The sequence below is a fragment of the Jaculus jaculus genome, chromosome 4 (assembly GCF_020740685.1).
Source record: "Jaculus jaculus isolate mJacJac1 chromosome 4, mJacJac1.mat.Y.cur, whole genome shotgun sequence".
Classification (NCBI taxonomy): domain Eukaryota; kingdom Metazoa; phylum Chordata; class Mammalia; order Rodentia; family Dipodidae; genus Jaculus; species Jaculus jaculus.
Window position 1 is genome coordinate 145,678,037 of NC_059105.1, and position 12,662 is coordinate 145,690,698.

At 39.0% G+C, this 12,662-nt stretch overlaps 1 pseudogene; it reads left to right on the forward strand.

Moving 5' to 3' along the window:
* The window catches only part of LOC123460267, a 45,981-nt pseudogene extending 38,171 nt beyond the window's left edge, over nucleotides 1-7,810 (forward strand).
* The last annotated feature ends 4,852 nt before the right edge of the window (nucleotides 7,811-12,662 follow it).

The window sequence follows — 12,662 nt, forward strand, 5'->3', positions numbered from 1 at the left end:
GTTGCTTTCTTTTTTAATTGCTTAGTATTTTGAGTTCTTTGTATATTCTAGATATTAATCCATGAAGCAGTTGGGGTGGGACTTAAGGAAAAAGTACAATAGGTATGTAAAAGGAAGGACATGGAATGCTAGGGATAGAAAGAGGGGTTAAAGAAAGGAGGAGGAGGAGTGAGGGGAGAGCTAACCAAAACTAAAGATATTACAAAAAACCCATATACAAATTGATTTCTTTGTTAATTAGTTAAAACATAAGTCCAAGGGCTGGAGAGATGGCTTAGCAGTTAAGCGCTTGCCTGTGAAGCCTAAGGACTCTGGTTTGAGGCTCGATTCCCCAGGTCCCACGTTAGCCAGATGCACAAGGGGGCGCACGCGTCTGCAGTTCGTTTGCAGTGGCTGGAAGCCCTGGCGCGCCCATTCTCTCTCTTTCTGCCCCTGTCTCTCTCTCCTGTCTGTCGCTCTCAAATAAGTAAATAAAAATAAACAAAAAAATAAAAAATATATATAAATTCAAAAACAGAACGCTAGTTAGGGCAATAATTTCTTATGCAGGTGGACAATGCTGCTCACAGAAGCCATAGATTATTGCAGGAAAACTCAATGCCATGGGTGAGAAGCCACCCAGTAAGTTGTTGGCCACAGAGTCCCCTGAGGCTTCTAAGGAAACACAGGCTATTACTAAGTCTCTTGATTGCCCATCAGAACTATTGAAGTCAGTTTCGCATTGCTGTGATGAACATCCAAACCAGAAATATCTTATGGGAGGAAAGGATTTATTTCAATCTTACAGATACAGGGAAGTTCATCAAATGGAGACAAAAGCTGACTCCCATTCATAAATCCAAGCAAAGAGACACCACCAAACAGCCAGCGCCAGAAGCAAGCACAAACCTTTCAGCCTATAATTTAGATTCTCCTCCAGTACCACCTTTCAGCTGTAACCTAGGACCTAACCCCTCAGTGACACCTCCTCTAGCCAGGCAGCTGGAGACAAGTTTAATTAAATACCTGAGTCTGTGGAGGAACATACCCTAAATCTACCATAAGAACTATATGGTTAGACCTAATTATTAAAAACACCACAAGTGTTGGTTGCAAGACACTGAGAAATCAAGGTAAAATTAAGCTGGGAGCCTCCTCCCTCATTCTGGCAAGATTTCTGGGAAAGAAAAGTTATTCGACTTTGAATATACTCTGCATGCTACACAACTGAATAGCCAGGCATAAGGTGTACCCACCAGTACAATAATGGTGTGACTGTTAACCAACTGCAATCTAATGTAATCTGAGACTCTTCCTGTGGGAGGAAATTCATCCCTGGTACTGAAAAACTATTCTAACGCCCAAGGCTAGGAAGGTCATGAATCCTATGTGTGTTGCGCCAGGGACAGGGAGGAATACTTGCACGTACTATCTTCCTGCTTCATGACTATTCCTTCATGACCTCAAATCAGCTGTCTTTACCTCCATAAGATTTCCATAACACCAAGTTCTTCAACATTTTGATATGGATCTTAGAGGCAAGCAAAAGTCATCAAAATAGAACAGGGTGTAATTGGAAAGAAGGAGTTCAGTAAAAGGAAGAAAGGGGTGAGAAAAAAGGTACCAGGATAGGATTATGGTCAAATAACATTATGCTCATGCATTAAAGATGTCAATCAAGAAAAATAATGATTAGACAAAAAAAAAAAAAGCAAGTCAGGTAGAAGGGCATGGTGGTGCCTCTGTGGAATTGTAGCACCTGGGAAGCTGAGGCAGAAGGATCCCTACACTGGGGATAGCCTTGGCTACATAGCAAACTACTACCTCAATAAAGCATGTTACAGAGTTTCAGTGAGTAAAACTTGTTTTTTATTTTATTCTGATTAAGTCAGTGTTATTGGATTTTATAATGAACATGCAGCACTGATATAGCAGCAGTAATTATCCAGTACATTCCAGGTTCTCTATCATTATTATCATGTTCTATTCTCTTTCACCTCGCTGGTTCTGTTGTTGTACAGGAAGACCAGAGCTGGTTCATTGTCCCTCCCCATTTCCTTTCTGTAATATTTTTCAACTCCTGATAAATAAAAGGCAAGAAATACTATAGGCAATCCCTTTTAATTGATCATGGTTTGGAAGCCAACAGAATTACTCTGAAAGACTTTTTTTTTTTTTCCCCTACTTGGCCTTAGCAAGGTGGTAAAAGACAAAACTAACAAACAAGCAAACAAAACATGCTTAAACCACTTGCCATACATAGCATTTAACAATGGATATCGAGCCAAAATATTCCAATACAAATCACACAGGTCTGGCCCTCTATATCCCACTTATATATCTCCATCTGGAGTTCTACAAAAGCATTTCTTAGGATTCAGGAAGTGTAACACAATGGAGTAGGATTGCATTCTTATTTCAAAATACTACTACCTTTCTTAGCCTCAAATGCATTGATGAATGACTGAAACGTGAGCAAATAATACAGGGCACATCCTTCCAAACAGAAGCTTTAAATAGAACTTCATGATTCAGCTTAACCTCTTTATTATGCCTGCCTTCCTCCTCCATGGGAGACAATAACCCAAATAGGAGTTGTAGCTTCTGCTTAGGTTGCTGAATAAGAAGACAAGGGGGACTGACTGCAAGCCAGCAAAATATAAATGATATGTAAGACAGCAAGAAAGACATGTTTGTTCTTGTAAGCCATTGAGATTTTGGAATTGGTTTGCTGTCATAGCAAAAATTAAAAAAAAAAATGTAATTGGAACTTAACACTGAAGTTTTGCAATTAATCATGCTGGGACTGGTTTGTAGGTAATATTTAGGCTCTAAAATTAGCAACAATAATAATACAATATTATAAGGTGACTTGGAACATTAACATTCATGCCATGAACTTATGACTTTAGGCAAAATAGTTAGAAACAGAATATTACTAACATAAATTGATTGTTTCCACATATGATAAACTCAGAAAGATTCATTCTGGAGAAAGAATCAAAAACTTCCAGACATGCTGAGAATACTAAAGTTCAAAAATAGGACTGCTTCTCATCCAGTATCAGAAAGAAAAACTATAAAACAAACAGAAATATTCTGAGCCATTACAGCTGATTAAGACTTATGCTTTTTAAGACTAGTGCTCAGACAAAAAAGGTCCTACTATAAAAGACTGATTATTTTAAGGTATATCTGAAGGTATACTATGTATATTTCATAAATATAGGGAGATGTGCAAATGCAATTATTGGCATATGGTCTCTAATTACATCAGAATTCTCTTCCAAATTTGTTTTAGAAATTTGCTTAATCAGAGACCATATGCCAATAATTGCATTCAGAATTCACACAGTCTCTTTGCCCCATCACCTCAAGGACAGAGACTGAGAATTCTGAATAATCATTGGATTCCCAGTCTTCTAGGACAGAGCTCAGGCTGGTAAATCTGATTAGGCTTTCCTAGGAAGTTCTCTTTTTCCAAGGTCTATATTGGATGGAATGAAAGGATGGGGAAAAAAAGAAGAAAGAGGAAAAAAAAAAACTACCATCAGCAGCAATAACCAACAACAGGAGTCCTCAGAGTAGATCTAAGAACTATGGGTAATAGTGAGCTGGAGAGTTGTTCTCGGGGAGAAGACTGGCAGAGTCAACTAAGATTCACTTACATCAGGCTGCCTTTACACTACTGTGGAAGAACCACTCTTCCTCCTTTCTTTTATTTCCAATTTTAATTAATTAAATAAATTTTTATTAGATATGGACATATTTTCTATGTAAACATAACATGTTGGTACCATCCTGTCCCTCCTCCCCAACCCTTTTCTGAAGAGGCCTTCCTTGTTGGGGATGCAGGTCAATCCCATTGGGGATTGTGGGTCATGCATTATGGGGCAGCAGTCAGTAAGCTGGGAGAGGCAATGTCTCTGTGCAAAATGTCCCAACTTGTGGCTCTAACAATCTTTCCACCCTTCTTCCACAACATTCCCTGAACCATGCTGGGAGCATTTTAAGTCTACTTCAGTGATGGGCACTTAGTAGCCTCTAGATGTGTGGTTTGGTAGGTGTTGAGTGTCCTTAGTATCTTTCTCCATCACCTTTGTGCTGATATCAGCTTAACTAAGAGAGCAACAGTTCTGTTCATCTTCCCAATTCTTCTGTGGCTGGGGCCGGTGTGGAGTGCGCTGGGTCGCTTATCTCCTCAGGTCCAGATCCCATCTGAAAAAGAGAAGCAGATTTCCAGACTTTCGTGCCTGCCCCCCATTCTTCCTCCTTTCAATGGAATAGCTTATTGTGGATATTTTGCTTGGCATGGTAACATTAAATGATGGTATTAAATGATGGTTTTGTTTATTGACCGTATAGGCCAGGAGAGGTTGTCTTCTTCCAAAACTTTTGGAAGATATTTCCATACCTGAGATAAACTTCAAGATCTTGATTTCTCTCTCTCTCTCTCCCCCCCCCTCTCTCTCTCTCTCTCTCTCTCTCTCTCTCTCTCTGTGTGTGTGTGTGTGTGTGTGTCTAGAAGGAAGATGAATATATAAATAAGAGAGTAAACTTCATATATTCTTTTCTCCCACTTACAAGAATTTTTGGCTTACTCATGACTTATTTGAGGCAGGATAAGAGAAGACAAATTGTGTGCATTCAATCAATCAGGCACAAGCACTGGTTTGTCTCAGGCTCTTAATTTGTTTTAACTTTCTGCCAAGAGACTAACATGTCCAGGAAATGGGTTAGCTCTTCAACCTGAGGTCAGGAATAGGGGAACATTTGGGATTCATGGCTGCATTTGATTCATCACCTTCATGTAAAATAAGCAATACATTTCTGTTTACTTTGGTCTGGAAACTGTTAATGCAACAAGTACTGACTACTCTGTAAGTAACAGTGAAGATGAATGGTGTTTACTTAACCAGCAGTGTCTAACTGAAAAGTAGATATATAAACATTATTTTTCAAATAAGGCCTTAGGTCCACTAAGTGACCTCAAATTTGGAAAATTCAGTAAAAATATTCTAACACTTAACATTTCATAGATTTAGGGAATCTAACTGTAAATTTTGTATTAATGACTAAGAGTTGTCATGTTCTGAGCTTGGCATAAATATTTTAACTAATTAGAAATCATTTTTATATTACTAAGTGATTTTCATTTATAATGTTCTCATGCTAAATTATGTTCATTTGAAAGATGATATCATATTTAAGAGAAACACTTAAATTATATAGCCCCAACATTTTTTCCTCAATATTTGTAGAGCTTCCCATCTGTTATTAGAATTTCAGTTAGCTATGAGAAATTGCAGAACACATTAAATTTATATAAAAATCTTTTTCATAAACAAAGCTTTCTTCATATGTTCTATGTATTCCCTTAATTTATTTGCCTGCTATAGATTTTTTAATCCAAAATGAAGCAAAAACTCTCCTGAGTTATTTGCTTAAGAGTTTACTGTTTTGGTAAAAGTCTTCCTTAAGTGATATGGCAATTATACTTAGATACTTATATAGATACTTTACCAAAAGTAACAAACACTTATTGGAGCAATATACTTATTTGGATTAGTTTCTTTCTGGATATACAACTTTAGATATGTTCTTATAAAACATCAAATTTTACTTTATTTTACCCATTTTATAAATAAATTTTAAATATCTTCATAATTATATTTAATTAACTGTAATTTTTTTCTTTTTTTTTGAGATAAGGTTTCACTGTAGCCCAAGCTGACCTGGAATTCACTCTGTAGTCTCAGATAGCCCTGATTTCATGGTGATCCTCCTACCTCTGCCTCCTAAGTGCTGGATTTAAAGGTGTGCACCACCACACCCGGCCTATAATATTTCTTTCAAAATCTTACTTTCTAATACTGATGTATATGATTAATAAAGAAAATTACATGTGCTAATTTAAAATTTTAATATAAAATTTATAATCATTACTTAAATTAATTAGTATTGGATGTTAACAAAATATCTAAAATATCACAAAATTATATGAAATTAAATATTTTTTAATTTGGGCAGAAGCAGGTACTGGACAATTATAGACCATTGGAAAGGATATCATGAGCCTACCAAACTAGGATCCAGACAAGAAAATGTTAACTGAAATCTGTGTAAGTTCTGTTCTCTAGTTCCAGGAGGTTAAAAGGCTTAATGTTATAGACACTGCATAACATCATTAAACAAAACTTGTCACTGGGGTTAGATCCCAGTTAACCCAGTTACAAAAGGTTGTTCCTTAGAAATTTTATAATCACAAATAAATACATATGGTCTATACCTATGTCTATTGTATAACCAGTATAAAATAGACAGCATACAATGAAATGCACATAAATTGTTTCTTTTCAAGCTACTTCTCTTATGACACCATTTTACAGATAGCATTAACTTTATAATTCTTAAGTATTTTTTAAATTTTTTTTATATTCATTTATTTATTTATTTATTTGAGACAGATAAACAGAGAGAGAGAGAGAGAAAAAATGGGCACACCAAGGCCTCTAGTCACTACAAATGAACTCCAGGTACATGTGCAACCATGTGCATCTGGCTAATGTGGGACCTGGAGAATTGAACCTGGGTCCTTAGGCTTTGCAGGCAAGCACCTTAACTACTAAGCCATCTCCCCAGCCCCCCAATTTTTAAGTGTTTTAATGAAGGCCCCCTACATGGGTAAATAAAGCTGCTCACAAAAGCCATAGGGTATTAATTAAAAATTATAGTACCAGAGATGACATACATTCCAATGAGTTGTTGGTTAGGGAGACCAAAGATGCCCCTAAAACAATATTGGCTACTGGTATTGCTCTTGACTCATTACCAAAACTAGACGGGTAAGTCCATGTTGCTGGAAATACCACAAGCTTTGGTTGCAGAGAGTAAAAATAAATAAATAAAACTAAGCTGGAACTAAACTGGAGGTTTCCTGCCTACAGGCTAGCTTTCTTCATGACAGAACGTGCTATGTGAGCTAAAGAAGGTGTCATGCAAGTTTCAACAACCTTATCTAGCCGTGGAACTGGTGTTATTCACAATTAACCTATGAGTCAAAATGGATCATCAGATGCATTAGTGGCATAAAGGTTCTGTGAGGTCTCCCGGCGGTGCGTGTCCCCGAGAGGCCGTTAGGGATGAGCACCATGAGGCTGCTGGCTGCGCGGTGCGGGCCCCGCTCCTGGCGTCCAAGTCGCTGCTGACCAGATGCGCCGTGGAGGGCGAGAGCTGACCCCGCAGTACATCTACAACGTGGGCGCCAGTGCCGCACTGGACGTGGAGCTGTCTGACGACGCCTTTCCTCCGGAAGACTTTGGCATGGTCTCTGGGATGCTCGGTGTCACATGGGATGGCATTGCCCCTGCCAGCAATGTCTCCCACGCGGTCGTCCTGCGCCCTCTCAGGGCTGGGCACTTCAACTTCACGTCGGCGGCGATTACTTCCCTGGACCAGGAGGATGGGCCTGTTGTGGTTGGTTCCACCAGCGCTCCAGGACACGGAGGAATCCTGGCTCAGCGGGAGTTTGACAGGAGATTCTCCCCTCACTTTTTGGGCTGGGCTGCCTTTGGGGTGATGACCCTGCCCTCGACTGGCATCCCTCTGCTCTTGCGGCACTCCAGCAAGAGGAAGTACGACTCTCCCAAGCCCAGGAAGAACTGAGCGGTGGCCACAGCCCTTCCCCCAAGAAACCAGGTGCTTTCCAGACCCCAGAGGATGTCTCAAATACTATCTACCACTTTGCCCTTGGCCCATGGCCTCTTGGTCCTGCATCCTGCCCGGCTCTTGGCTGGAGTTGGGGTGCAAGCCTGGGAGAGTCTCCCGGGCTCCTCATGATGCCATACAGGTGGGAACGCCTCCAGCCTCGACCTTGGGGCCAGAGTGCCTCAGCAAGGTACTGTTGGTGTGCTGCTGGCAAAATGAACTCTTGGGGTTCCAGCAGGGGCCCTTTGGAACACTGCCTGATGCCAACTCCAACCCGTGACCTCTCCTTCTCTGAAGAGGGTGGAAGATTAAATGAAAGCTGTGGGACTCTTGGAGGCTATACAGGCTCTGCCCTGGGTTACTAAATGGGTTTTATAATAAAAACAAATGCCACACACACAAAAAAAAAAAGTTCTGTGAGTAACCAATTGCTCTGACTGGATTTGATCAGCCCCTGCCCCGCCCCTCCACAGGAAGATCATGTCAGACATTTAAATCTGGTCAAAAGACCTTGGCTAGGTACTTAGGCCCTATGGGAGAACTCAATACTATGTTTTCACTAATGGAACAGCATGTAAAATTGCCTTCTTAGTATTTGTTCTCAGCCCTGAACACAGAAAATGCCTATGCAGTATGTAGGTAGGTGGAGGGTAATTCAAGGATGCATACCTGGTGTAGTTAGCAACAAGGACAAATCCATCTAAACCGCGCACTCAGGCTCAGGGAATTTCAGAAGGGCAGAAAGAAGGAGGATGGAAGTGGGGCCGTGGAATGCTGTCTTCTGGACAAGTACGCTACATTCATGAACTTACAACAGATGTGGTTTCCTGCACAAGATTATGCTTATTAGTATTTTATCACAGTTTGAGGGAGGGGTCCATGAGTACCTGCACCTCCCACCATACATAGTGGCAAGTGATGATTGCTGGGAAAGGGGGAGCCATCTCCTTTAGTCACGTAGTCAAGAGAGGGTTGTACATTCTCCAAGTAAATAGCCTTCTGTCCATGATTGTGTAAGTTATCCTAATTTAACTCAGGATGTCAATAAGTACCAACAAAAAATGAATGCGTGAAAGTAGGATGAACATCTAATGGAAAGAAGAGGGGTTATTAGTGGGAGAGGAAGGGGGAAAGAGAAGAGAATTGAGAGGAAATTGGATCAAAGTACATTGTATACATATATGAAACTATTAAAAAGGAAAAGGAAAAGAAGATATAGCATAGGCCACCTACAGTCTGTTCTCAAATGTGCCCGAGGTCTCCTGGAAGTTACGTTATAGGACACCGTTTGTTTTTCTTCACTGTTCACTATGGTTCTACGTCATTCCTAGGCAACTTTGCAAGCACACCAACCTTTATTCTATGCAAAAACTTATTCAATTGCAGGAAGTTTTCAAATCTTCTTTTCTTGGGATCTATCTTCCACGTAATTCTCATAGAGTGTGGCTCCTCACACCTTCTCTCCCTTTCAGAAGTCTTTTTCTGGTATACTTCTACTTGTTAATGCCCAAAATGAGGTGACAAAAATTTAAAAGCATCAAGATGAAGTAATGAGCACATGACCTTGAGAAGAAGTGAGTATCCATACAAGAATAAAGTAATAGCCTCATAGAAGAAAAAAAGTGGCAGACTACTAACAAAAAAATTTACTTCAAACTCTAGTTTAATGCTTGGTCATCCAACAACCCACAATATGAATTTGTATTTCCATTTGCTGATCCCCGAATCATGGTCAGAATATAATTCCTTACCTGTTTGTAGCTGAGGTTACCAAAGGCTTTTTTAAAAAGTAAGCTGAAATGAATGTTATTCTCATGGCTATTGTCCAGAAAATTGTTTCTGTGTACTTAGCTTGATTTTCTTTATTTTTGTGTCTTAGGGTATTTTTATAACATGCTTTCTCTGCCTAATGTGAAATTATGAGTTTGAGGAGTTCTTGCTACATGAAAATATGAGTCCTAGAAGAGGAATACTGCAAATCACCCTTATATTCCTATTTAAAAAACAATAGTAAACATTACAGAAGCCATTCGGATTTTATTTCACCCAGGTTTTGTTGATTGTAAACTTTTAATTGTTCATGTATGTATGTTGTTCTCCTGAAAATATTAGTCATTAATTTAATTTTTCCTTCTCGATGTAGTAATAAAGAAGTACAGTTGAGCTATTATGAGATTGAAAGAAACACCTAGTTTACATAATGCTATCATAAGCTGGAGAGATGCACCACGGTTAAGTGTACTCTCTACGCAAGCATGAGGACTTACAGGACCTGAAATTGCCTCAGTTTGAATCTCTAGAACCCACATATACAGCTAGGCGTGGCCACACATAACTGTAACTCCAATGCCTCAGGGCAGCTAAGACTCTAGAGCAGTCACAGCTTAAAAAAAAAAAAAAAAAAAAAAGCAAGCTCCAGGATCATAAGAATAAGGCTCAAAGTAAAAGCAAAAGCAGGCAGAAAAGTGATGATGGAGTGGGATACCAGGCTTTCTGCTCCTGCCACCACAGGCAAGCATATGCCACCCAGGCTAGTTCTTGGTAAACACACACACACACACACACACACACACACACACACACACACAATAAAATAAAACAGTTATCTCTACTAGTTTATAAAATATGTATGTGCCACACCTATCTGTATTTTTTTAGGATATACAAAGATAAAAATCTCATATTAATTCACTCCTAAGTTCAAAAAGTAACTGCTTACTGGGCAGGCAATGATAGGATAAGAGAAAGCCTCTTGGACCAATATTAGAATTTCAATTATTTTTACAAGCCTGTGTTACTGGACAGTCATCATGGACAGTCAAAGCAAGTAGAATTATCTATCATCAAAACCCATAGAAGGGTGAGAGATATGGCTTAGCGGTTAAGGTGCTTGCCTGCAAAGCCAAAGGACCCAGGTTCAATTTCTCAGGACCCACAAAAGCCAGATGCACATGGTAGCACATGCATCAGGAGTTCATTTGCAGTGGCTGGAAGCCCTGGAGTGCCAATTCTCTCTCTGTCTCTCACTTCCTCTCTCTCTCCGTCTTTCTCAAATAAATAATAAAAATAAAATTAAAAAGAACTCACAGAATCTTCTCCTCATCCCTGCTATTTCACTGAGTGAGCAGCAGGGGCATAAAGCTGACTAAGAAATAATCCTTACCCACAAATCTCCAATGGTCCAGTGCTGAAGACATGAACAATCTCAGTTCAATCTGGTCAGTGTACTATATAGAACACAGGATGTCCTGAGAGTAAAGAGGAAGCTTTTCTAATCCACTGCCTGCCTGCTCAGAGTCTAGAAGGTTGGACAGAATTTACTATGGTAAAGAATGTATCTCCCAAAGTACATACAGCAAGGGCTGTGCCCACACCCGTGTACCCAATAGCTCAAGTGGTTAGAAACTACTTTATCTACAGTGTCTGATGCTCATCTGTTGCTCTAGAAAAAGCAAAAAAAAAGTTTCTCCTTGATGATAAACTATTTTTTCATTGATATATATCAATCAGCACAGTAACATTATAGATTATAGTCTCCACATAGCTCTTCATTGGATTGGAAAATAATATAAACATTTCTTAAAAAAATGCAATTGACAACTTTTAGAAACATTACTTTCTGAAACAGAATCTATTCCTAAGTCATTATTACTTCAGCCCCATCCAAGGAGCACTAATAAATTACAAACACAGAACCTGAACTGTGCATGTTCATAGGGTTTTTAGGGACATGACTAATTAGAAATACAGGAATTGTTATACAAAATATAAAAATATAGGAATTGCTTGTACAAAAAAGGCTGAGAGCATTTCAAGAGAGCACTTCAAAGCTCCACCTTCAATTTGCTATTCTTTAACATTTTAATTGAATATTTATGTCTGTTGTTACTATAAATTAGAATGGAAGAGACCAAGTTGAAAATGTATAAAAACTTATCCCTAAAATGTCACAACAAGTCCTGGGTAAACATTCTTCTGTTCTGGACTAAAACAAACAAATTCCCATCAGAAATACTTGCATCTCAGTGTAGGTAACTTGCAGACATAAAGAATCACAAAATCACAGGGAGGCAGAAAAACTCAAGAGGGACAGGGTCTTTCTCTTGATAACTTCCTTATGTTCCATTTCACAGGGGAATTTAGGACACATTTTCCACATGAATTAAGCAAGTGTGATTTTATAAAACTTGCAATTGTTTTCTCTCCTTCTTTTGTGTATGTGAGTACATTTAGTATCTGTGGTGTGCTGTGTGCATGGCGTGTGTGGTGCATGCACATGTGTGTACACATGCACACATTCAGGGGCCAGAGGAGGATTCCAGGTAGCCCTCTTCTATCACTCATTCACCTGCAATTCTGCAGTTCTAGAGTCTTGTGAGTCTTAGCAATTGTCAAGTCCCTGTTCCCCACAGGACTGGTGTTACAAATGTGTATGGTTATGCCCAGCTGTTTATAAGGGTGTTGAGAAATCAAATTCAAATGGTCTCACGCCCTAGTTCTTGCAACAGAAGTACTATGACCTACTTAGCCATCTCTCCACTTTTTGTTTTCTTTTGTGTTAAAGAAAAAAAAATTATTTATGGATTTATTTATTTTAAAGAGAGGCAGATAGAGAGAATGGGCATCAGGGCCTTTAGCCACTGCAAATAAACTCCAAACCTATGAACCACCTTCTGCATCTGGCTTAAGTGGGTACTGGAGAATTAAACCTGGGTCTTTAGGCTTCACAGACAAATTCCTTAATCACTAAGCCGTCTCTCTAGTCCTTGTTTTTGTTTTTTACTAAGCTGACAAATTTCAAGATTTCTCCTTTCCTACCAAAGTTCACTTTTCTTTCTCCCTTATTTTTGCACACAATATATTCACTTTATATATGAAATATATGTGTATTACAAAGTATCAGAAAAAATCTAAAATATTTAACCTTTTAGATAACTTTTCCTTATTATATGTAAAATTCAAGGTTAAAAACATTC